Source organism: Hevea brasiliensis, chromosome 5, assembly GCF_030052815.1.
Source record: "Hevea brasiliensis isolate MT/VB/25A 57/8 chromosome 5, ASM3005281v1, whole genome shotgun sequence".
In the NCBI taxonomy this organism is placed as follows: domain Eukaryota; kingdom Viridiplantae; phylum Streptophyta; class Magnoliopsida; order Malpighiales; family Euphorbiaceae; genus Hevea; species Hevea brasiliensis.
In genome coordinates, this window is record NC_079497.1 from 70966593 (window position 1) to 70974412 (window position 7820).

General features: G+C 35.3%; 1 non-coding gene across 1 annotated transcript; it reads left to right on the plus strand.

Moving 5' to 3' along the window:
- The first annotated feature begins 6878 nt into the window (after window positions 1–6878).
- On the plus strand, window positions 6879–6985 carry LOC131180319 (small nucleolar RNA R71). The gene has a single exon (XR_009149095.1). It is a non-coding gene; the product is annotated as a small nucleolar RNA R71 (small nucleolar RNA).
- The last annotated feature ends 835 nt before the right edge of the window (window positions 6986–7820 follow it).

Consider the following 7820-nt stretch of genomic DNA (forward strand, 5'->3'; position numbering starts at 1 on the left):
ACTTGCATACATTCTCATACATCTCATGCATTCATGGATAAACAGTAAATATGGTATGATCATGGACTTTCTAAGGGATTCAATTCTGAGCCATTAAGAATTGAATAAGGGCATTCTTAGGAGCATTTCATTCATTCATTCATTTTATAAGAGTTGCTGAAGGAGCACATAATCAACACTTGATTTTAAATTCCTCCCACTGGTCCCACCAATCCTTTTGACCTCCTTGATCTTCTTGCAATCCAATTATATAGTAATCCTTGGCATACCAAGGCGAATTTACAAGAACTAAATAAATGAAATTACAATCCAAAATTATTACAACCTTAATAATACATGCCCAAAATAAATTAAAATAAATTAATTAATTTACAACCCAAAGAAACATAAAAGAAATAAATCCAATCACATTGGTCTTTTATAGTTCATGATCATCCATCATGCATATCACTATTTAACAATTAAATAAAACATACATACTTAAATTAAATTGAATATCTCATATTCAACTTAAAAATCTAGATTTGAATATGATTCAAACAAATTTAAAAATTCAGATTCGAATCACATTCAAACAATTTTAAAAATTCATATTTGAATCACATTCAAACAACTTTTAAAATTTAGATTTGAATCAAAATTTAATTGTGTGATTAAAACTCTAATTAAACAATTTAATTAGACATAGGATGTGCCTTTAGATCATACAACAATTGTAAATTAAAAAACCCAAACCTTGCGCACACCATTGGAGACCACAAAGTGTGCGCACCAATGGTGTTCATCACCATGCCGCCACCATTCCTTTGTAACCAGCAATGGATCTATCATCTCATGATCATACCACACAATTACATCATATAATCAATAATCTAAATGGCAAATATAGTGGCTCTGATACCAATTGAAGGAGCGGAAGCATGAAAAACACAAGTTTAGATCATTGAAATTCAAAATTTTTCATCTAAGGTCACATGCATCATGCAAGATTTATTTTTTATCTATTTGATTTCAATGATAAACAGCATATTAAAAATCTTTTAATATATTTTTGGATCTACATTTGCCATTTAAGATTTTAGAATTAACAGATTAATTCATTAGAACCCTATATTAGATCAAAAACAAGTGCACTAACCTTTTGATGCACTGCAGTGTGTTTATCCCTCAAGCTTGTCCACACCAAGATCACCTATGGCAGCCCTTGAATAGCTTCTAAAGCTTTTTCTATGAATTAGAAAATCAAGTTTTGCCTTTTGAGAGATTACAGATGTAAATAGGACACTAGAAATAATTTTTAGTATTTTTAATTCAAGAGATTGTTTGCTAATCTCATTGAATTGATGAGAGATGAAGAAGAAGAGAAGGAAGAGGACTCCAAGGTGGTGGCACAAAAAGAAAACCAGCAGCTTATTATTTTTCTTTTTCATAACAACACATTGTATAGATAGGTCACCACTTAAAACCCTTGCCACATGTCATCTTTTGATTAGCTCTAGGTTTAATTGACCCAATCACATTGTGCCAAGTGCGAAACCTATATTTAATCTTGACTTTGATCATCTTACATGATTAAAAGACATATGGCAAGCTTATGTGTAGAGCCATGTGTCACCATCTCATGGTGCCACATGTCACCCTGTGAAATGACCAAAATACCCCTGTGTCTTAATTTTGAATTCTCAACCCAAAATAATTATTTCTCTTCTTCTAATCAATTTATATCAAAAATAAATTAATTAATTAATCTCTATTAATTAATTTCTCATTAATTAAATTCATATTTAAACACTTCAAATATAAATTTAACTTATACTATACATCCAACAACCTAGATTTGTTTTCAAGCCATGCTAGGAACTTTGTAATCCAATTGCAAACCAAACCTATTTAATTAATCAATTAAACTCTTTAATTAATTAATTAAATCATATTTAATTTGGTGATTACTTGTGTATCTGTGTGACTTATTAGGCTATTCACTAATTGACAATGAGACATGATATCAACTCTTAATATCATCAGAACTCTTTCTTATCATAAATGATTTCTCTAAATCATTTTATGCACCTCATAAACCATGGTTAACACCTAGCATAGTATGCCATGGCCACCGAATTAGTAATAAGGTTTACCTTAAATGAACCTATAATCATATGTTACCATGCACTAGAATCTCTCTGTTATAAAATCTCAATTCGAGCTGGAGTCATAGTTTATGTCAAACACTATTTGCTATGAATATTATGTTCTCTTTTAATTCTAGTTCTTAATTAAAAAGATTTTCTCATTAGAAACTCTTTTATGATTATATCTATCTTTCCTTGCCAGGAACTTGAAACATCAAGAACAATTAAATGAACATAGGATTTTATCCCTATTTACTTAGAGGAACTGATTCCATCTTGATCAATACCTATCTCTATATATAACTAGTAGGAGCCAACACATGTCCATATACCCATACATAGTACAAGTATGAAAGCAGTATCAAACTCAAACCACCTATATATAAGATAACTGTGCTATCTCAGGTCTAAAGATTATATGCACTAATATGATTTATGACAATACATTTAGAAGAGTAAACTCCATGTGCTTGTCATAAATGTCATTGGTTCGGCCTACTTATCATGTATAAGTGCCTATCATGTTTATTATATGGCATGAGACTCACCATTTCATCTTATTTATATCTTATATAAATAACTTGGGAACAAACATGAATACAATCATATTAGATAAGTCATGTCCTTATTATGAAGTATCCTCAATTGTGAACCTATTTATGATACTTTGTGCTAGAAATACTGTCACTCATATTCTTAACAACTTAAGAATAGAATTTCTAACAAAATATCAATGGACCTTTTCTATTACACATAAATATATTATGTAAACAGAAAAGTGAAAATGCTTTTTATTAATAAAAACATGTACAAAAATATACTAAATGATATGCTCTAGGGCATACTACTAACATATCCCCCATACATCAAACAATTCTACCTCAAGTATACCATGTAGTGGCATCTCATTCCTTCTTGAAGTGTTACCTACTCTTTGGCATTAGTCACAAGCTAACACAAAGGATCTCACATCCTTAAATAAATGTGGCTAGTAAATTCCAGCTTGTAAAATTTTAGCTGCTATTTTTGTGGTGCCAAAGTGTCCTCCATATAGTGATGAATGGCAATGCTGGAGGATGCTCTCCATATCCTCCTCCGGTATGCATCTTCTTATTAGCCTATCATTGTATCACTTGTATAGTAGAGGTTCCTCCCATGTGTAGTATTTCACATCATGTAGGAATTTCTTCCTTTGTTGATAAGTCATGTTTGGTGGCAATACCTTGCATACAAGAAAATTAACAAAATCAGCATACCATAGAGCTTGGGAGAATGCTAGTAATTGCTCATTAGGAAATGAGTCATCAATTGGAAAATCCTCAAAGTCCCCTGTGTACTCTAATTTTAGCCTGGAAAGATGGTCAGCCACTATATTTTTGGATCCCTTTGTGTCCTTGATTTCAAGGTCAAATTCTTACAGGAGTAAAATCTATCGAATCAGCCTTGGTTTTGCCTCTTTCTTGTTCAGAAGGTACCAGATGACAGCATGATTTGTGAATACAATGACTTTGACCCAATTAAGTAGGATCTAAATTTGTACATTGCAAACACCACTGCTAAGAATTCTTTCTCTGTGGTAGCATAATTTATTTATACATCATCGATTGTCGTACTGGCATAATAAATGGCAAGGAGCATTTTATCTTTTCTTTACCCAAGCACTACTCCAACTACAAAGTCAGTCACATCGCACATCACCTCGAATGGTAGCTCCCAATCTGGTGGCTGCATTATTGGTGCTGAGATCAGGGCTTCTTTGATCCTGTTAAAAGAGACAAGGCAATTTTCATCAAAATCAAAGGGAATATCTTGACTTAATAGGTTGTTAAGTGGCTTAGCTATTTTGAAAAAATCTTTAATGAATCTTCTGTAGAACCCTGCATGTCCCAAAAAGCTTCGCACTCTTTTGACAAATGTTGGTGGCGGCATGTTTTCAATGATCTCAGTTTTTGCCTTATTAGCCTCAATTTCTCTTTCTGATATCAAATGTCCTAGAACTATACCTTCTCTTACCATGAAGTGGTATTTTTTCCAATTTTGAACCAGGTTTGATTCTTCACATCTTTGTAACACCTTAGATAAATTAGCTAGGCAATCATCAAAAGTAGTTCCATAGACAGAAAAATCATCCATAAAAACTTCCATGATATTTTTAATATAATAAGAAAAAATAGCCATCATGCATCTTTGAAAGGTAGCAAGAGCATTACAAAGACCAAAGGGCATCCTTTTATATGCAAATGTTCCATAAGGGCATGTGAATGTAGTCTTTTCTTGGTCTTCTAGGTAAATAGGAATTTGAAAGAATCCCAAGTACCCATCTAGATAACAGAAGTAAAATTGTTTTTCTAACCTCTCTAACATTTGGTCAATAAAAGGGAGAGGAAAATGGTCTTTTCTAGTAGCACTGTTCAATTTCCTATAATCTATGCACATTCGCTAACCAGTGACTACCCTAGTAGGGTTCAGTTCATTGTTTGCATTTTGGATAACAGTCGTCCCACCCTTCTTAGAAACTATATGTACTGGACTAACCCATTTACTATCAGAAATTGGGTATATGATACCTGTATCTAATAGTTTCAAAATTTCTTTTTTGACTACTTCTTTCATGTTTGGGTTAAGTCTTCTTTCGTGCTCAATGGTGGGCTTACTGTTTTATTCCATAGGTATCCTATGCATGCAAATCGAGGGGTTAATCCCTTTTAGGACTTCTATTTTTTACCCTATGGCCTTGTTATGGGTCCTAAGTTCTCTTAGTAATTTTTCCTCTTCTATCTTTGACAGGCTAGCATTGATTATAACATGATATTTAGAGTTTGAGTCCAAAAATGTGTACCTTAGTGAGGAGGGGAAAGGTTTAAGCTCTATCTGTTTGGTGTTTTCTTGGAGCTTGCCCTGGGGCTGTTCCTCCTTCAACTTCTCTATCTCAGAAGCTTGAGCTAAGGGTAGGGGTGGATGAGCTGCTAACTATTATGCATAGGCTGCTATTTCTATGTTTTCATTATTCACTGTGTGGCTGTGTACAATGCATGCTTCAAGAGGATCTTTAGGATGTACCTTATGAAATTCCTCTTCAACTTATTTGTCAATTATGTCAACCTTAAAGCATTCATCAGGTTCGAATTTGTGTTTCAATGTGTCAAACAAGTTGAATTCCACTTCTTCTTCTCCTACCTTGAGGGTTAGTCGCCCAGTTTTGACGTCTATGATTGCTTTGGCGATTGCCAAGAATGGTATTCCCAAGATGATAGGGTCTGAACATCTTCTTCCATCTCAAGGACAACAAAGTCTCCTGGAATGAAGAATTTGCCCACTTTGATGGGGATGTTCTCAAGTATGCCCACTGGATATTTAACAGATTGATCAGCCAATTGCAGTGAGATTGTCATGGGCTTCAGTTCTCCGATCTCCAGCTTTTTGCATATTAATAGAGGCATTAAACTCACACTTGCCCTAAGATCGCAAAGGGCTTTGTCTATTTTCTTATTGCCAATGAGGCAGGGTATGGAGAAGCTTCTTGGATCTTTCAACTTTGGAGGCAGTTTGTCTTGCAATATCGCACCGCAATCCTCTATTAGAGCAACTGTCTCATAGTCTTCCAGTTTTCTTTTCTTTGATAGAATTTCCTTAAGAAATTTGGCATAGGATGGCATCTAAGAGAGTGCTTCAGTGAAGGGAATATTGATATAAAGTTTCTGTAAAACTTCTAAAAACTTTCCAAACTGCTTGTCCAATTTGGCTTTTTGAAATCTCTCAGGAAAAGGTAAGGGAGCCTGGTATGGCTCTGGTAACTTCTTTTTCTTCCTTGCTTCCTCTTCTTGACCTTTCTTGACTTATTTCTCCTTTTTCTAAGCTTGGCTTTTAGATTTTTCTAAGGTTTCCTCTATCGGTTCTTCCTCTAGTTGTACTAGAGTTCTCCCACACCTCAATGTAACTACCTTACAATGCTCCCTTGGGTTCATCTTTGGTTGACTATGCAATTTACCAGTAGCCTTACTTGAAGAACTTGCTTGTTGAGCAATTTGATTCTCTAGCATCTTATTATGGGTAGCAAATTGGTCCATTCTAAAAGTCAGTTGTTTAATCAATTCATTCTATTGTTATTGAGCTGCTAGGAAACCTTCCATCATGGATTCCATAGTCATCTTCGATTCAGGTTGCTGAGGTTGAGGGGACAGTGGTGGCTGTCTAAAGTTTTGGCCTCTGTTCTGAAATCTAGGGGTTGTTGGTGGTTTGTACCCCTGTTGTTTTTTTATTAACTGATTCTGCTGATTGGACCATGAGAAATTTAGGTGATTCCTCCATCCAGGGTTGTAACTGTTTGAATATGGAATGTTGGGCTACCTCTGGTTGAAGTTTCCGCCGTTATTGAGATAGTTCACTTGTTCTGTGGGAGGTTTATTGAAACTGTTATATTCTGAACTCATGTATCCTCCTCCATAGCTGTCCTCATGTTGACTGTTCATACCTACAACATTGGCTTGCATTTTATCAAGCCTCCTTGAGAGCTAGTTAAATTGAGCATTTATCATGCTTAGGGCATCCACTTTCAGGACCCCTGCTGTTCTCCTTGCATTTCCTCTTTAATTTGACCACTCATAATTATGATATGCAACCCTCTTTAGAAGTTCAAGTGGTTGTGTCACTGTTTTCTCCATTAAGTCACCTTCTGCTGCTGAATCTACTGTGCTCCTTGTAGAGGGTAGTAACCCATTATAGAAATTTTGCACTAGTAGCCAATCCTCTATGCCATGGTGTGGACATTCCCTCTGCAGGTCCTTATATCTCTCCTATGCATCATAGAGTAATTCACCTTCCTTTTGTCTAAAGGTGTTGAGCTTAAGCCTCAGTCTTGCAGTCTTTATAGGTGGGAAGTACCTCGCTAGAAAAGCTTGTGAGAGGTTTTCCCAAGTGGTTAACGTTCCAGCTGGTTGAGAAAGTAACCACTTCCTTGCTATGTCTCGAAAGGAGAATGGGAATGCTCTGAGTCTTATGGCTTGATCTGACACTCCATTCATCTAAAATGTGTCACATAGGGCAAGAAAACACTGGAGGTGATAGTGTGGATCTTCTGTTGGTGAGCCTCCAAACTAGGTTTATTAAATCATTTGAAGCCATGCTAGTTTTAACTCAAAGTTGTTGGCTTCCGGTGTAGGTCTTGTGACACTGGACTGAAATCCTTAGACAGATGGAGCTCCGTAGTCTCTCAAGAGTCTTGGTCTATCATTATTATCGGCCATGGTTGGAATTTCAGGATCTTCTTGATCATACTCTTGATGTTTCCTTTCCCTCCTGATGGCTCTCAGAGTTTTATCTATTTTAGGATCACAGTCCAAGATTTCTTCTTCTGGTCTTGTTCTGGTCATATACCAGGTCAGGTACCTGAGAGAAAAGAAAAGGAATAAAACAAATAAAATGAAATTAAATAATAAATATAATTGCCTAAATCAGCTAAATTGCCTATCGCTCAATATTACTAAAGCCAAATTCCCCGGCAACGGCGCCAAAAACTTATTTCGCTGGTTTCACAACCCCGCAAGTGCACGGATCGCTAACAAGTAATAAAGTGATGAGTAAAGTATCATTCCCACGAGGAATTTGATTAGTAATTACAAATCTACATAGTAATTTTGACTGTTTAGGCTATCGAATACTAAAGGAATAAAGGTTGATTATTTTAAACACTAG